General features: G+C 37.5%; 1 protein-coding gene across 2 annotated transcripts in view; it reads right to left on the bottom strand.

Annotated features, from left to right (window-relative positions):
* LOC134348002 (sodium/potassium-transporting ATPase subunit alpha) overlaps positions 1-20,170 on the bottom strand; it is a 59,113-nt gene that overhangs the window by 32,784 nt on the left and 6,159 nt on the right. The window lies entirely within an intron of this gene.

Here is a 20,170-nt window from a genome sequence, read left to right as displayed (position 1 = left end):
GTTCTCTTGCAGCACTGTTCTGTATCAGAATTTGCCATGTTCTCAATGTTTAGCAAATATTTACTATTCCTCATACCAAATTGCATAATCCAACCACTAGCTTGTCTACTTGTTTGAACTGCCTATAATGCGTTGCAGATACTATCCTTCCAACAACTCACCTTTGCACCTAGCTTTTTATTATCAACAAATTCTGGCTAAAGTACAGCACGTAACAAGTCCAGGCTATTAAAAGAAACAGCAAATAGCTAAGGGCTCAGGACTGATCCCCCATTAACTCCCTCACTGGTTTCAGACAGCCTGAAAATTAACCCTTTTTATTCCTTCTTTCCACATTGTCATACATTGGATTCTGGTTAATTGGGACACATCTGGACCAGTATATTTTGGCCCAATTAAGCAGTTGTCCCAATTAGCCAAAGTTTCATGAAAATAGTTATGGTATAAAAGAGATAAACTACTATTTAACTGAATAACAATTTATGCATTTAAAAAACATACAGAACAAATCAAAACACTATCAGAACCACTACACTATTATAAAACTAACAGTTATCAATGGAGGAATCCATACAGTGTATGTTCATTTGACTGCAAGTGAACAAAATCAGCACAACACCTCATGCAGATAATGGACTGCCTTCATACAATGTTTTAGATGATCGCATCATCCAAATCTTCATTTTTATTGTAGTATTCCAGGTGATTGTTGATACCTTCAAATCCTCCGTAGTTCCTGACTTGAAGTAGTGAAATAGTTTCATTTTCATTCACAGCTGTATCTGGCATCTTCAAAGCAGAACTCCTGAAACCATGCTGGCTCTGAAATGTCTTACTGATCATTTCTCCCCAATTATCAGTGACAAGATTCACTGCTTTTTGAATGGAACTGGCACTATTTAAAATCTGTTCGCTCTAAGCACGATGAAGTGTTTACCGCCACACAAGCGCATGCATCTGACGCTAGTCAGAAACTGTTCAGCAACAGTGTCCTGCCCCAGTTAGGCAGCATAGTGTCCAAATAGAGTTCATACACAGTGACTGAAACATTTCCAGTCAGAAAATCGGCCTAAAGATCTATTTTTCTTAATATCGCATTTGCCTCAAGATAGCAAGGACTATTAAAACAACTTTTCCCTGTTAAAATTCACTTGAGAAATTAAACTTCATTAGAATATGTCAAGCTGTTCTTAATGCCATTAAGTCAGAATTTATCAAATTATGACATGCCATTTCATTTTGAAGTTAATACATGAATCAAGACACTAAAGAAAGGTTACTCTCTTATTAGGCAGTTATATATATTTATTCCCATCAGTCTTAATTTGGGAATTACACAAAATTGAAGACTGTTTAAATGCTTGAAATCCAACATCTGGGTCCCAGGGTAATAATTAGAGAATAAATGAATTTACTGAAAAGGAAATTTTGACTAAAGCATAAAGGAATTTAGCAGAGTAAAATAATAACAAGACCACTTCACTACTGCACCTACCCCACGCTCTTGCGTGAAGAGCATCAGTGTTTTATGCAATTTTAGCCTGTTGCACTCAGCAAATATATTAGGGACAAAAAATCATGTTAAGAATTAACCTGAGTTTTAAAATTTGTCCCCAAAGGCCATGTTAAACATCAACATAATTCCCTCCACTAAACCACCAATCCAATAATCTATTTCTTCTGACGTGTATGGAAGTTACAAACAAATGCGTGAATGTTGAAACATTCAGCCTGTCACGTACCTAAATAAATCATAATTGATTTGTCTGAGTGAGACTAGTCCATTTCAAATAATATTGTTCTTTGTTCCTCTTAATTGTTAGCACCAAATCATAAGAATGACCTGCCATAATGGATACACAGAAAAGACCAAATCCTGTCAAGAAGGCACCTGTGCACAACACTCCTTCAATCAACATCTGGTTGTTACATCTTTTACATTCGTTTTTTTCATCTTGAACGTGCTTCTGCAACTGTTGGGAGCCTGTGATTTGCAGTTTGGGAGATCATTCGAGTGTCCCAGCACTCTGCAGTTTCCGAGAGGCAGAGGTGGCAAGCGTGGGCTGGCTGTGAACCCTTTAAGCGACAAGGGAGATTGAAACATCAAAGTGAGTGTGGAAGGTGAGTGCTGGTTACTTGCCTTTTGCTCGCTGGGGATCACTCTGCAACCCGAGGGGACAGCCTGCCACTGGGCCTGGAGAATGTTACCCAGATTTTCTACATTTTGGATATGGACTTGGACTAAAGACACCCCCCCGCCCCCAAGTGTTAAAATTAAAAACTGTTTCTCCCCCCCCCCCACCAATCTTTATCTTTTTTGTATGGGGGGTGGGGGATTTTGGGGGCAGACATAATTATTCCATTTTTGTTTACTTTTTTGTGTGGCGAGTGAGGATTTGGGGGTTGATCATGCTGTTCTTTTCTTCCTTAGTCTTGGGGCTATACGGAGAACACTTCGATAATAAATGAATCTTTGAATCAGCAAAGGACCTTGTTTTGATACCACACAATAATGGAACTGCACATCTGAAAGAACATGCCAATTCAGGAAAAGGAGCAGGGTGGTCCTTGAAGCACAAGTATGTGGGCAGATATCTCTGAAAGCGGATTCCTCAAACTTTTCAGCAGGTACCCAGATATGCTCAGACCCTTTAGATCAGAGGTTCCCAACCTGGGGCCCACATACCCTCAGTGATGGCAAGGGACCATGGCATTAAAAAAGGTTGGGAATGCCTGCTTTATATGTTGAATCAGTTCTCTTGTTAAAATCTGTTTACAATCCAAGCTCATTTCACTTGTAGCCCAAATGAACAAAGTAGAATTTTATGCAAGTTATCTTTTTCTTTTTAAATCTTTTTATTAAGTATACAAAAAAGGTAAGCCATATAAACATTAATACAATGTTAAAGTATAATAAAATTCCAAAAGATAACAATACCAAAAAGAAAATACTACAAACAATGTAATTTAAGCATAAGAAACCAAGATAACATAATAGTATACTAGATTTTATATATATCAATGGAAAAAAAAGAAAAAAAAAAAACCCCCCAAAAAAAACCCACCGTGCAACTAACTAAAAGCAAAGCAAAGCAATGGGCTAACTTGAAACCAAACAGAGTTAAACTTAAAATCACGTCCTCAATCCCGACCTCCATTAAAACAGTGAAGAAAAAACAAGAAGGGTAAATATTACATTAAATGAAAATATCGAATAAAAGGTCCCCAAATCTGTTCAAATTTAAATGAAGAATCATAAAGGTTACTTCTAATTTTCTCCAGATTCAAACATAAAATCGTCTGAGAAAACCAAAAAAAGGTAGTTGGAGCATTAAGCTCTTTCCAATGTTGTAAAATACATCTTTTCGCCATTAAAGTAAGAAATGCAATCATTCTACGGGCTGAAGGGGAAAGATTACTAGAAATTTTAGGTAGTCCAAAGATAGCAGTAATAGGGTGAGGAGAGATATCTATATTTAATACCTTAGAAATAATATTGAAAATATCTCTCCAAAAAGTTTCCAAAGTAGGGCAAGACCAAAACATATGAGTTAAAGAGGCTATCTGCCCCGAACATCTATCACAGAAAGGATTAATATGCGAGTAAAAACGCGCTAACTTATCTTTGGACATATGTGCTCTATGCACCACTTTAAATTGAATTAGGGAATGTTTAGCACAAATAGAAGAAGTATTAACTAATTGTAAAATCTGCCCCCAATCATCCACAGAAATGGTAAGCCCCAATTCCTGTTCCCAATCTACCCTAATCTTATCAAATGGAGCTTTCCTAAGTTTCATAATAATATTATAAATCATAGCCGATGCACCTTTCTGACATGGATTGAGGTTAATTATCGAATCTAAAATATATATAGGAGGAAGCATTGGAAAGGAAGAAAGTATAGTACTTAGGAAATTTCTAACTTGTAAATATCTAAAAAAATGTATTCTTGATAAGTTATATTTATTAGATAATTGTTCAAAAGACATAAGGGAACCATCTAAAAATAAATCCAAAAACCGTAAAATACCCTTAGTCTTCCAAGTTTGAAAAGCGCGATCCGTAAAAGAGGGAGGAAAAAATATGTTACCTAAAATAGGAATCGCTAACCCGAATTGATTAAGATCAAAAAATTTTCTGAATTGAAACCAAATACGCAAAGCATATTTAACGATCGGGTTAGAGATCTGCTTAAGGCGTTTCGAATCAAAAGGAAGAGATGAACCTAAAATAGAACCAAGTGTATAACCCTGAACAGATTGTAATTCCAATGCTACCCATTTAGGAATAGATAGTATATCCCGGTCAAGTAACCAAAATTTCATATGTCGAATATTAATAGCCCAATAATAAAATCTAAAGTTAGGTAATGCTAAACCTCCATCTCTCTTAGCTTTCTGTAAATGTATTTTACCCAGTCTCGGATTCTTATTCTGCCAAATAAATGAAGAAATTTTAGAGTCGACTTTATCAAAAAAAGATTTAGGAACGAAAATTGGTAATGCCTGAAACACATATAAAAATTTTGGCAAAAAAAACATCTTAACTGCATTAATACGACCAATCAAAGTTAAATATAAGGGAAACCATTTAGATGAAAGTTGAGTAATATGGTCTATTAATGGTAAAAAGTTAGTCTTAAATAAATCTTTATGTTTACAAGTAATTTTAATCCCAAGATATGAAAAGTAATTATTAATCAATTTAAATGGAAATTTATAATATAAGGGAAGATGTTTATTAATCGGAAAAAGTTCACTCTTACTAAGATTTAATTTATAACCTGAGAAAAGACCAAATTGTGCTAATAACTCTAAAACAGCAGGAATAGATCTCTCAGGATTAGAAATATATAAAAGCAAATCATCAGCATAGAGTGATAATTTATGGGACTTTAATCCCCGAGTTATCCCAGTAATATTTGAAGATTCTCGAATAGCAATTGCAAGAGGTTCTAATGCAATATCAAATAATAGGGGACTAAGAGGACAGCCTTGTCGAGTACCACGAAAGAGAGGAAAAAAAGGTGAATTTAAAGAGTTAGTACGAACCGAGGCTAGAGGGGAGTGATATAACAGTTTAATCCAGGATATAAATTTCAAGCTAAAATTAAACATTTCAAGCACCTTAAATAAATAAGGCCATTCTACTCTATCAAAAGCTTTCTCGGCATCTAAAGAAATAACACACTCAGGAACATTTTGTGAGGGAGTATAAACGATATTTAACAATGTACGAATATTATAAAAAGAGTAACGACCTTTAATAAAACCCGTTTGGTCTTCCGAAATAATAGAAGGAAGTACTTTTTCTAGTCTATTTGCTAATAACTTAGAAAAAACTTTAGAATCAACATTTAATAAAGATATTGGTCTATAAGATGCACATTGAGCAGGGTCTTTATCCTTCTTTAGTATTAAAGAAATTGATGCTCTATTAAAAGATTCCGGAAGTTTACCAAGTTTCAAAGAAGCCTCAAAAACCTTATAGAGCCAAGGAATCAATAAAGAAGCAAAACATTTGTAAAATTCAACAGTAAACCCATCAGGGCCAGGAGCTTTCCCCAGATTCATAGAAAAAATAACATTCTTAATCTCATCCATTGTAATGGAAGTATCTAATAAAGGAGACATATCCTGTGAAATCTGAGGGAAGTCTAACTTATCTAAAAAATCATTCATATATTTAGAATCTCGAGGAGACTCTGATTGATATAAAGAAGAATAAAAATCACAAAAGGTTTGATTAATCCCCACATGATCCAATATCAATCGATCATTTTGGTTATAAATCTGATTGATTTGAGATTTAACATAATTAGATTTCAATTGATTAGCCAGCAGCTTGCCAATTTTATCACTGTGAACATAAAAATCACTTCTTGTTTTCTTTAATTGGTTTACAATCGAGGACGAGAGTAGTAAACTGTATTCCATTTGAAGTTCAGTTCTTTGTTTGTATAGCTCCTCAGAAGGAGCCATAACATATTTCTTATCAATTTCTTTAATCTTGTCCACAATTGCCATCTCCTCCTGCTTCTGTTTCTTCCTCAAAGCAACAGAATACGAAATAATCTGACCCCGAATATAGGCTTTAAAAGTGTCCCAAAGAGTGTTAACCGAAATATCTTCTGTATGGTTAATTGTAAAAAAAAGCTCAATCTGTTCATTCATAAAATTAACAAAGTCCGAGTCCTGAAGCAACAGCGAATTAAAACGCCATTGTCTATTGTTCGGTATATTGGCCATAATTTTAATAGAAAGCTTAAGTGGAGCATGATCCGAAATGGTTATAGAATCATAATCACATTTAATCACTGAAGGAATGAGACGAGAATCAATAAAAAAATAATCAATTCTTGAATAGGAATGATGAACATGTGAAAAAAAGGAAAAATCTTTTTCCTGAGGATGCAGAAAACGCCAAATGTCCGTCGACCCAGAATCAGAAAGGAAAAAATTAATCAAATTTGCAGATTTATTAGGTAAAGTCCGTAAAGGAGCCGAACGGTCCAAAGCTGGAGATAAACAGGTATTAAGATCTCCGCCCCAAATCAATGAAAACTCGTTCAAATTCGGAAACTGATCAAACAATGGTTTATAAAATTCCGGACAATCCATATTAGGAGCATAAACATTAACCAAAACTACTTTTTTAATAAATAGTAAACCACTAACCAATAAAAATCTACCATTCGGATCAGAGATAATATCCTGTTGTATAAAAGTAACTGAGGAATCTATAAAAATAGAGACGCCTCGAATCTTAGCATTGGAGTTCGAATGAAATTGTTGTCCCTTCCAGAATTTGAAAAAACGTAGTCTGTCCCCCCTCCGTACATGGGTCTCTTGTAAAAATAAAATTTGTGCTTTAAGTCTCCGGAACACTTTAAAAACTTTTTTTCTTTTAATAGGATGATTAAGACCATTAGTATTCCAGGAGACAAAATTAATAATAGACTCCATAAATCCTAAGGTCAACCCACAACAAGGAGGATTGACAATAGGCGCGACCCACAAACCCGGAGAGGAAACAGAACATACAAAAGATACCGGGGAAAAGGACGCAACCAGTACTTCAATAATGTATATAGCCCAAAGAAAAACAAACTAAAACGTGAAGCCCCTCCCGCCACCCCCCGGCCCAAGACCCCAAGGCAAAATCTAAAGCAGACCCGCCAGAAAGAAGCAAGCGCTAAAACTACCCCCATGACTTCCGGTATACGCTCCCTAAAAAAAAGGTATAAATATGAAAAGGATCAGCTAATTGTAAAACAGTAAAAAAAAAGTAAAAAAAAGTTAGCTCAATTAGAATACACACATAACAGAACAAAAGCCGGAAAATATATATTAAAAAAAAACCACAATAAACCTCAAACTCATGAATAGACACAGCAACAAAAAAAAAATAGGATTATTAACATAAAGTGATTATAAAAAGCAAAACAGAATAAAATTTAAAAAAAACTACAAAATTTAAGGCCGCACAGGAAATACGTAAGATGACAAAAGGGAAGTAACCACCCAGAATCCCCTGGGAAAAGAAAGAAATGACGCAGTTAAAAAGAAAGTTTAGCAGCCATATTAAGAAATCGAAAGTAAACTTTTCTGCCCAAATAGGGCACAGAAAAGTTAAAACCAACCAATTCACAGCCTCCGATCAACGGAGAAAATTAAAAAAAAAGGCAATTAAGATGTTGAAGATGAAAGTTGATCCAGATAACTCTGGGCATCCGATGGAGAATCAAAAAAACGAAGGGCTCCATCTAACATGCGAATCCTTAGACGTGCAGGGTACAGCAGCGCTGGTCTTAAATCCATCTTATAGAATTCCGACATCACGGATCTGTAACGGACCCGTTGGTCCCAGATTGGTTTACTGAAATCTTCCACGAATCGGAACTTAAGATCCGAAAAATCAATGAAACCTTTAGATCGAGCGAATCGAAACAGTCTCTCCTTGTCTTGAAAGTAATGAAAACGTAAGATAACATGCCTAGGTCTATCTGACCTAGACGAGTATGATGGGATTCTGTGAACACGATCCAGTAGCGGTGGTTGGTCAGGAAATACAGTAGGGAATGCATCTTTTAAAAGTTGGGAGAAATATTTCATGGGGTTGTTAGCTTCCACGGCTTCCCTGACGCCAATCATTCGTAAATTCTGCCGTCGCATTCTAGATTCCAAGTCAGAGTTTTTAAAAGTCAAAAAGTCAAGTTTCTTCTTCATTACATTAATTGTTTCTTCGATTTTCCCCATCTTAAGCTCACTTTGTTGCGCGGATTTTTGAAGATCAGATATAGCCGACTGATGTTCCGCAATAGATGTTTGCATCTTATCAATTAAATCGGCAATTTTCTGGAAATTAGTTGAGATTTCCGTATGAATCAGGTCTTTAACAAAGCCCGCAATTTCTGTACGAATCATCTCCCTAACAGAGGTTGAAATTTCCCTCTGAATTAACTCCGATATCGCTTTCAAAGTCACCGGTGATTCAGTCGGAGGGAGATCCGTAGCTTTCGGTTTAACCGGAGGTTTACCATCCTTGCCGTCTTTCCCGTTCTTTAAATGATTCTTTAGATGATTTAAAGTATACGGGAGGATGTATGTAGGTTATCGTGGATCGGGATCGAAAAAAAAACCGAAAGTTCTCTTACTAAGTCGGAATAGGTACATCTGGTATTATTTAGCGTCAGTAGTCAAACGTTTGTCTTAGTATATAGCATATATTTTACCTTTCTATGCATATAAAACACTTAAGAAACGTATGTATCAGCGCCTGGCTCGGAAACAAAAGTTCCCAAGGTCGATCCAGTAACAGATCGTTCCCGAGTTCGATCCAGTGACAGATCGCTCCCGAGTGCACTGTCCATCCCTGCCAGGTTGATGTGGAAGATCAAAAACCCAAAACCCAATAATTAAACCACTGCGTTGCTGCGTAATAATTGTTGCTTTAATCGGGCAGGGCCTTTCTCATTTTATCCTTTAAAATTGTTTCAATCATTGAGCGACTGTAGCCTAATGCTTTTCCAATGACCGATGGCATTTCACTTCTTTCTGATTGCTTTATTACTTCCACTTTATTTTAAATCGCAATCATGATTATTTTCATAAACAGAAACACTGCGCATTCAGAGCTCCGCTGCCGGGTCCTAATGCCCACCACACTGAGACAGGTTAAATAAGGTCCGGGGTTCCGCTGGGTCCTAAGATCCACCACATTGAGACAGGTTGAATAAGGGACTTGAGCATCCGTGTTTTTTGGTATCCGCGAGGGGTCCTGGAACCAATCCCTCACTGATAAGGAGGGCCGACTGTACTACACTTGTGGAAGTACATTCAGCACTCTACCAAAAGACCATTACTTTGAATATAATTTTACAATATTGAAAAGCCACACTTATTCAGTGTACGTATAATGCACAAGTAATTGAGTGAATGTGAAGCATTTTGAGACATTTAGGAAAATGTTAAAAATTTACTCTGCATCTGTATCAGATTGCTTCTTATTACCTGCCTTTTCTGATCCAAAGCCATAAAAAATTCTTGTTGTATAGTATGGACACGAGTTGTCTTCTGGTACCTTACCTCAGCACCTAATCATTCCGGTCAACAACTGTCATTGCACCACTTCATTACTCCGTGCTCCATTTAACACCCATAATTACCATCACAACTGAGATTAACTCAAGAGTCACATCAGGTTCATTAATGCCCTTGAAGAAAGGGAATTCATTTTTCTTCTCCAGTTTGACCACATGCTACTTCAAACACAGCATGGCAGCTGCTCTTAATTCCCCTATCAAACAAACATCAAAATAGTGAAATGGCCAAGGAGCCACTAATGAAAGGTGGATGAAGGATGAGAGATGACCTGACGGAGGTGTATAAGATGATGAGAGGCATTGATCATGTGGATAGTCAGAGGTTTTTTCCCCAGGGCTGAAATGGCTAGCACAAGAGGGCACAGTTTTAAGGTGCTTGGAAGTAGGTACAGAGGAGATGTCAGGGGTAAGTTGTTTTTTTTTTAAAAACACAAAGAGTGGTCAGTGCGTGGAGTGGGATGCCGGTGACAGTGGTGGAGGTGGATATGATAGGGTCTTTTAAGAGACTCCTGGACAGGTACAAGAGCTCAGAAAAATAGAAGGTTCTGGGTAACCTTAGGTAATTTTTAAGTTAAGGACATGTTTGGCACAGCTTTGTGGGCCAAAAGGCCTATATTGTGCTGTAGGCTTCCTGTGTTTCTATGAAAAACCCAGTAAATACCTTACATGCTAACTATATGCACATAATTAAAGTAAAATTATTATTTTTTTTAAACACAGTGTCAGGTTACAGCTCTAGTTAAATACATAAAGCTACTTCTTCCATCTGGTTCTTTAGGCCATCACCAATGTGACCTTTCGATATTGACCCTCCTCCACCCTCTTCCCCCCCCCATTAAATAGTTGTCCTAACTTACCACAAAAACTTTGTTATTGAATGATTGTTTCTTTTTAAATTTATTTCACAAGAAAAACAAGCCTAACATCTCAAATCTCTTCACTACTGAAGCTCCAAATTCTTGTCAATTTCTGCATTTCCAAGGCTTCGTCACCCATTCCTGTTCACCCAAGTCTAGTCCTGGATGCTGGGGTGCATCTTCAAGGAGCAATGCCTCAAAGGCAGCATTCAACATTTCAGGACCCCACTCGCCCAGGACATGACCTCTTATTGCTACCATCGGGAAGGAGGTACAGGAGCCTAAAGGCACACACTCAACAATTTAGATATAACTTCTTGACTTAGCCATCAGATTTCAGAATGGATATTGAACTCAAGGACACAAGCTCACTCCATTTTCCCCTCTTTTTGTACTAATTTAGCTTTAAACTGTACAGTTTTTATTATGTTTTGTAATGTACTGCTGCCACTTAACAAATTCCATGACATATGCCTGCAATATTAAATCTGATTCTGATTATCTATGATTTTGTGCATCTAACAAGAGCCACTAGTAGACACCAAATTGATCTCATCCAAAATGTGAACATATCCACAATAGCTAAACTAGGAACAGGCATCCTACAAATATATTTGCTTGCCATCTATCAACATAAATAGCTATATGATTTATAAGATAAATGTTCTGACCAAGCACCAAGACTGTAGCTCTATAATATCTCCATGAAATCGGGAACACGTTACTCTGTCTCATTACTGGTTTCCACCCACATACTCAAACTCTCATCCATGCTTTAGTCAACTTCAGACTCAACTCTTCAAGTGCTTTCCTGACCTACACTCATCTGTAAACGAAGTACACCAGCCTGTATTTGATGACCTACCTTGCATCTCCACTCTCCAACTCCTACCCCCAGTCAGTTTTAAACTCTTTCCTGTCCTTTGCCTTGCATCTCTGCAACCTCAAGTCTCAAAACCTCATCAGAACTCCTCCAAATCTGGTTCAATATGTATTCCTCTATGCCTTTTAACACTCCAAGCCCCAAGTTCTACAGTTTTTTCCTCAAAACGTTGAGCTTTTCCCCTCAAGCTAACATTTCATATTTCAAATGCTTGATTACTACTTCTCATCTCTTCTACAGCTTATTTTTGTCTGGTATGTTCCAATTAAGGACTGTAGCTTGTTATTATTTTAAACATTAGTGTTAAATACAAAGAGATTGTTAAGAAATTTCTTAAAATCCACAATATCCAAACATGGGAAAATCTTCAAAACTAAATGACATTCAAAAGTTAAACTTTTTTATTATCACCAAAATTTTTCAATCTTTAAAATGTTTTTTTTCCTTGAGACATTGTAAGTGTTGCTTATTTTGATGTACTCGTGTTATTTTTGAATAATAAAAAGATTTGAAAAGAAAGACGAAAGTTAAACTAACCTCATCCTACCCATTTACCGACTTGCGCTAAGTTTAGAAATAACCCTTTACTATTGGCCTCAAGACAGCCCTGTCGTTGTTAATGGATTCAAAGCAGCACTGGGCTAATCAGTGTCAACCCTGCTCTGAATTGTTTACACTGCATGGACTTGTTCCTGTTCATTACATGCTCCACCCTATGGCTTGAACCCAAGCTGCTCCAGGAGTTAAATTCAATGAAACTACCTGAAAAGAAATTTGATTGGCATCAGAGTGTAACAGAGAAAGAATTCAAATTCTTAAATGTTCTGATTTTTTCCTTAAAATGGCAAATCCAGACAAAAGGAATTATGCATTGTCAGATAAAAACAATAATTTTTTTTTAAACTTTAAAAGCAAAAGCAAATTAATGAGTAAACTAGTCCAATGTGTCAGTAAGTTACAAATTGTAATATGATTTAGCTTTAGCCACAAGGAAATAGCTTTACATTATTAGAGCAAACAAGGCCTCAAATTGGAATAAAAACAAAAGTTGGAAACAGTCACAATGCATCTGGGAAAAAGAATTATTAGGGCTGGATAGACTTAATCAGACCTTTCATCTTTGACCTGAAAATCTGGTCCTCTTTAGGTGCTCTGACCTGTTGAACATTTCTAGAATTTTCTGTACCTTCCCCACCCCAACCTCCAGCATCTATTTTGCTTTTAGTTTCTAAAATATCACTATGAGACGTTAGCCAAGTACAGCCTGTGGTGCATTTGTAAAATAAAGGTAACACCGAACACACACTTTCCCTTGAAGATTTCGGCTGCTTTAATGAATAAAAATAATGAGCCTATCAATAGAATGTTTGTAAATGGCTTCTGATTTCTTCCCCCATTGTCTAACTCAGACTTGTTATCATATCCAGTCAAATTCTGAATAGACCAGAAGGAAACAACTCAATAAACCCCAGGTCAGTACAAGGTTACAATCAGCTTTACCTGTAGCTCTAATTTGGCAAGTCCATGACTATGAAGTTTTATATTCTATCACTTACTCCCTGGGTAAGCCTCATTAAAATTAATCTCACACATGTCCAATTGTGAAGGATTAAGTATAAAGCAACAAAATCCAGTTCCTGCAGGAATGGAACAACCCTGTGGTTGATAGTGTAAGAATTCAAGTTATTATTTTCTTTCATCACAAGCAAATTCACAGCAAACCCACTTTTGACTATCCTACCCGCATTATCATGAACATTTTTTAAGCTAGTACCCTCAAGGTAGAAAGTATCTAAATCTCAACAAAAATCTTAAAAGCAGAGGTAAGTAACATTCCCTCCCTAGAATGTGCAGATTTTATCAAAAATATTTAGCAGCCATAGTTCTATACAGATCATTGAAGCAACGTAGTTTTCAAGGTCTAAATACTCTTGAATAAAAGTACCAAAGAGGAATTAATTTCAGTATCACACACCCTATTTCACACGCTGTAAAGAATATACGACACATTAAGATTTTAAAAAGGATTTAGTAACCAAATATACCTTTTATCACAATTACTAAAAGCTGCCCAGAAAAAAAGCTGTACGCTTCCCTGTGCCTTATGTATAAACCACAATTTAAGTGAAAGTACATTTATCATTGCAAGAATTAACAAATATTTTTCAACATCTCCCAAAAGTATGCTCTTGATCATCCTGAATGATTCTTCCCAGTGTTGTCAGGATATTTTTAGAATTACCCTTCAGAAATGCACAGAAACAATGATTACAATTCATAGTCGAAAGCTAGCTCTCCACTGAGCCAGTCCAGTTCTGCTCTATCCACACAGTTCTGAAAATGTATTTCCTTTCAAATACCAATGCCCCATCTCCACCAGCCTTATGCGAAGAATTTCATTTTTCACACTGCTTTAGTGTTTATCTCTGAAACTTCCCATAACCTCTTATCACCATACCTTTTCCAGTAATTTTGGTACCAGTCACTGGGAACAGCTTACCATAGTCTTGTCAAGATCTTGTACATCTCTATCAAAACTTTCCTCATCTTTTGCTTTAGAGAGAACATAGCTAAATCCAGCTTCAAATTTTGCAGCCAAAGCCCATCATTTATTCTGGTAAACTTCCTCTACAGATGTCTTGTAGTGATCAGAAATGAGTGTCCTACTCCACTTGTGACTTAACCAGAACTTTAAAAGTGCAATATACATTAATCGAAATATATTCTTTGAAAATTATTCTATCAATATGCCTTGCTATGTTCACAGGTCCATGCACACAAATCCCTAGTCCCCTCCGTTCTTGTATGCTCTTAAGATTTATGCCTGCAGCAAAGAGTCATCGTGCTCTATGTCTGCCATCCCACCAAGTTTGATAAACATTTTAAAATTCACCAACATCTGTTTGAATACAGTAAAATATCACTCAAGTTATGCCCTGGCACTGATACTTGGAGAATGCCAGTAACCATTCTCTAAGATGATGAGAGGCATTGATTGTGTGGATAGTCAGAGGCTTTTTCCCAGGGCTGAAATGGGTAAAATGAGGGGGCACAGTTTTAAGGTGCTTGGATGTCAAGGGCAAGTTGTTTTTACACACAGTGTGGTGAGTGCGTGAAATGGGCTGCCGGCAACTGTGGTAGAGGTGGATACAATAGGGTCTTCTAAGAGACTCCTGGATAGGTACATGGAGCTTAAAAAGATAGAGGGCTATGGATAACCCTAGGCAATTTCTAAAGTAAGTACAAATTTGGCACAGGGACTTGACTGTAGGATTTTCTATGTTTCTAATCATAATCCTCCACATTGAAAAAGAACCACTTTGCTGATTTGCTTGTTTTGTCCTTTTGATGATTACTTTTATCCAAACTATCACAGTCCTTCCATTCAATGAACCTTAGATTTTACTGACCAAAATACTATGTTAGAGGATGGTCAGATACTTCCTTAAAATGCATTAGAAGAGAACAAAGGTGCGGCAGGCTTACTGGAATCCATGCCTGAGGACCTGGCCCCCATGCTGCAATGCCACGTTTTACAGCCACCCAGAGCAGGAGGTGCCTGAGGTGCAGAGTGTGCTGGAATCAGTGTTGGGTTGGGTGCTAGCCCCTGCATACTGGCTCTCCTTCTCCTGTTGGTGCTGCTCTCTTGTACTTGTTCCCTGGAAGAAAAGCTGGATTGCCTTCAGCTGTGGGAGATGAGGAACTGCTCCATGCTTGTACTTGCAGGAACAAGGCTCAAAGGCAATATCCCCAAGTTTCAGGCCATGCCACTCAGACTTTGTGACTGCATGTGCCATAACTACTTGTACTGTGTTTTGCACCCTGGTCCCAGAGGAACACTGAGTTACAGGAGTTCCCCGCCTTATGAAAGTTCGCTTTACGCCACTTCGCTTTTACGAAAGACCTACATTAGTACCTGTTTTCGCTAACTGAAAGAAATCCGAAGAGGATTTTCGCTTTTACGAAAAAAGGCGCCTGTTTTAAACTTGGGTTTACCCTGAGAAAGACTACCATGACTGAAGCCTTGTGCAGGCAGGTGTGTGCGCATGCATGTACTTGCAGATTTTTTTCTACAAATCGATGTTGGCTAAATCTTCCCAATTCTGATAAGTGAAACTACACTGTACATACATTATTTCTACTTTATATAGGCTGTGTATTTATCACATTATTCCTGCTTTTACCATGTTAGTGTTACTTTAGGTTTTATGTGCTATTTGGTATGATTTGGTAGGTAATTTTTTGGGTCCAGGAGCGCTCAAAAATTTTTCCCATATAAATTAATGGTAATTGCTTCTTCACTTTATGCCATTTCGGCTTACAAAAGCTTTCATAGGAACACTCTACTTTAGCAGGGGAAACGTAGTGGTATACACATGTATGGTCAAGTGACAATTAAACTTCAACTTGGTTGACCAGATTCCAAACTCAAATGTCTAAGCAAGTGATAATATGGCAGGTAGCACACAAATGCTCTCAGTACTTTCAACATGCAGCTAAAGGATGCTGATAAATTCATAAACAACAGGAATTCTGCAGATGCTGGAAATTCAAGCAACACACCTCAAAGTTTCTGGTGAACGCAGCAGGTCAGACAGCATCTCTAGGAAGAGGTACAGTCGACATGGTGAACGCAGCAGGCCAGCATGAACATCGACTTCTCTAACTTCCGCTAATGCCCCACCTCCCCCTCGTACCCCATCCGTTATTTATTTTTATACACACATTCTTTCTCTCACTCTCCTTTTTCTCCCTCTGTCCCTCTGACTGTACCCCTTGCCCATCCTCTAGGTTCCCCCCCCCACTTTGTCTTTCTCCCCGGACTTCCTGTCCCATGATCCTCTCGTATCCCCTTTGCCAATCACCTGTCCAGCTCTTGGCTCCATCCCTCCCCCTCCTGTCTTCTCCTATCATTTTGGATCTCCCCCTCCCACTTTCAAATCTCTTACTAGCTCTTCCTTCAGTTAGTCCTGACAAAGGGTCTCGGCCCGAAACGTCGACTGTACCTCTTCCTAGAGATGCTGCCTGGTCTGCTGCATTCACCAGCAACTTTGAGGTGTGTTGCTGATAAATTCATACTTTATAGTAGAAATATAAAGAATACACAGAACAGTACAAATTCATGAAAATAGTAGAAACAAGAAATGCTCAACAAAATTATAAATAATTTTTGAAAGAAAGAAGTCAAGAGTTGGATTAACAATTTTCACCAATTGGCAGGATGTGAAAAATGGCACTTACATGAAACCTATACCAGGCCCCATTAAGTCTGCATTAGAAAGCAAACAAGTTGTACATTTAACAAGATATGACAGGCAGAAAACCAAGTAGGAAAATAAACTTTCAATATAGGAAAGGGCAAGGTTATCCAATTTGGATTACTAAAAGACAAACTGAATGATATGAATGGGAAAGGGAACAAATCAGTGGAGGTGGTATAAAAGACACTTATACATACCCATCACTAAAAATCAATCATGAAATTATCAGAACAACCCCCATCACCAAAAGAATAATACGAAGCATATGCAAGACACCAAATCCCAGCAAAGATATTGATTTTGGACTGTCACAAAGGAAACTGATCAAAATGACATCAAGATTTCAAGACTAAATTGATGAACATTAACTTTGTGAGAATACCCTGTCCTTGAAGGTCAAACTATTAAATTAATGCATTAAAATTAATAAAGAGGTTAAGTACTTAAACAGAACAATGTAGCTACAGCATCAATGCGAGAACACACAATGAGAAAGTATAATGGTAAAATTAAAATGAGTTAGAAATAAAAGGTGGCATTTTTAGTGTAAACATTATAAATCTGAAGTATTCATCACTCCCTGGATCCCCACTCAAAAATGGTTCTGAATGGAACATAGTACAGTACACCACAGTACGGGCCCTTCAGCCCACAATGTTGTGACAAAGTTTTAATCTGCTCCAAGATCCTTCCTTCCCTCCCACATGGCCCTCCATTTTCTTTCCTTCATATCCGTATCCAAGTATCTTAAATGCTCCTAATGTATCTGCTTCAACCTCTATCCCTAGAAATGTCAATGGACCTACCACTCTCAATGTAAAAAACTTACCAACACTCCAATACTTTCCTTCAATCACCTTAAAAATTATTCCCCCTCATATTACCCATTGCCAATCTTGAAAATGGCTCTGGCTGGTCACTCTATGCCTCTAATCACCTTTTACACTCGCAAATATTGGTATTGGTTTATTATTGTCACATCTTGCAAACTGTTTATACAGATCAATTTATTACACAATGCATTGAACCAGAACAAGGTTAAAAAAATAATGCAGAAAAAGTGTAAACGCAACTGAAAGAGTGCTATGCAGGGAAACAATAAAATGCAAGATCATAGAAGATAGGTAGTGAAATCAAAAGTCCATCTTCCCATCAAGAGGCCTGTCCAAGACTTGGATAACAAGTTGTCCTGGAGACCGGTGATGCATGCTTTCAGGTTCCTGTGTTGTTTGCCTGATAGGGGATGAAAGGAGAATGTCCAGGATGGGTGTGGTCTTTGATATGCTGGCTGCTTTACTGAGGCAGTGAGAAATATAGACAGAATTCATGGAGGGAATGTTGGTTCCTGTGATACGCTGAGCTGCATCCACAGCATTCTTCAGAGCAGTTGCCATACCAAGCCATTACGCACCCAGAGTGCAGCAATAAAAACAGGTAAGAGACAACAGGAACATGCTGAATTTGTTTAATCTCCTGAGAAAGTAGAGGTGTTAGTGAGCTTTCATGGCTGCGATGGGTCACCTTTCTTCCTCCTTTGCTCCAAAGAGAAAAGCCCAAGCTTGCTCAGCCTTTCCTCTTAAGGGAAACAAATTCAAGTAAATCTCCTCTGCACCCTCACTAAAGCTTCCACATCCTTAACATGAGGCAACCAGAACTGAACACAACACTCTACATGTGAATTAATCATTGTTTTTTGAAAGTGCAACATTACCTTGCCACTCTTGAATTCAAGGCCCTAATGAAGGCCAATACATCATATGCCTTCCTAAAAACCCTATCAACTTGTGCTGACTTTGAGGGATCTATGGATGTGGACCCCAAGATTCCCCTGTTCATCCACACTGCTAAAGAATCCTTCGATTAACCCTGCGCTCTGCCTTCAACCTCAATCTTCCGAAGTGAATCACTTCACACTTTTCTGGATCGAACTCCATCTGTCATTTCCCAGCCTAGCTCTGCAACCTGACAATGTCCTGTTGTAACCTACAACAACCTCCTATACCATCCACAACACCACCAACCTTTGTGTCATCTGAAAACTTAACAAACCACCCTTCCACTTCCTAATCAAAGTTATTTATAAAAATCACAAAGAGAAGGGGTCCCAGAACAGATCCCCCAAGGAGTACCACTAGTGACTGAACTCCAGGCAGAATAAGTTCCATCTACCACTCTCTGCCTTCAAGACTTTCTGAATGAGCCTACCAACAAGGGACCTTTGTCAAACAGCTCACCAAAATCATACGTACCATACTCACTACTCTACCTTAACTTTTGTCAGTTTCTCAAAGTAGTCAATCATGCTGATGAAGCATGACCTGCCCCTCAAAGCCATGCTGACTATCCTAGACTATGCTTTGCCAATGTTTTTAAATCCTGTCTCCAAGAATCCTCTCCTATAGTTCGTCTACCACTGATTTAAGACTCACTGGTCTACAATTCTCAGGATTATCCCCATCACTTTTCATGGAAAAGACGACATTTGCCGGCCTCCAATCTTCTGGCCCAAATCCTGTGGTAAGAGAATACCCAATCATCAAAGGCACAGCAGTCTTTTCCCTCACTTCCCTCTCAGAGGGTCAAATATCTTCCCCACCAAAAAAGCAATCAAGGAATAAGCAGCCAGGGCAATTGAATGAAACATTTCATCTCTGTCAATACCAAAATCATTTAAAGAATAATCCAAAGGGTGCAGTGACCCTCTCTTATTTCTATATTCCAGTGTCCATTTGATATGGTGAAGAAATTACAATATTGGCCACTCAGTTAGGTACACCTGCTCATTAATGCAAGTATGTGGCAGCACGGTCAAGAAGTTCGGTTGTGTCCAGACCAAAATTAGAATGGGGAAGAACTGTAATCTTTCTTTTTAAATCTTTTTATTAATTTTTCCAAAGTTATAAACAAAATAACAATGTTGATACAAAGAGACAGGAATAGTCTTATTGTTAATAAACATATAGAGAAAAGATTTCAGATAACAGGTATAATAGACTTCCAAACTCATGATGTAATTAATCATAAAGAAAAAAGAAAAAATACAAAGAAAACCACCCAAAAAAACAAAAAAAAATACTAAGCCCAAAAAAGCAAACAAAACAAAACAAGGCTAGACCAATATCTTAAATGGAACATGTTCAGTAATGTTGTCAACTCCGTTCCTCTATTTATATATTTTAAGTTAATAAGAAGGATTCGGAAAGGTCAAATTACATCATATGAAAATGTTGAATAAATGGTTTCCAAGTCTCTTCAAATTTAACCGAAGGATCAAAAATATCACCTAAATTTTTCTAAATTTAAACATAATATAGTTTGGGAAAACCATTGGAATGTAGTAGGAGGATTGGTCTCCTTCCAGTTCAATAAAATAGATCTTCTGGCCATTAAAGTAACAAATGCAATCATCCGACAGGCTGAAGAAGATAAAGATCTATGTTCTACTATTGGCAATCCAAAAATTACCGTAATAGGATGGGGTTGCAAATCAAAACACAGAACTGTAATCTGTAATATGGTGGAATTGTAAATCAAAACAGAACTGTAAACTGTAATATGGTG

This window comes from Mobula hypostoma, chromosome 6 (genome assembly GCF_963921235.1).
Source record: "Mobula hypostoma chromosome 6, sMobHyp1.1, whole genome shotgun sequence".
NCBI lineage: Eukaryota > Metazoa > Chordata > Chondrichthyes > Myliobatiformes > Myliobatidae > Mobula > Mobula hypostoma.
The sequence above is the reverse complement of the archived record's forward strand: the minus strand, read 5'-3'. Positions and strand labels throughout refer to the sequence as shown.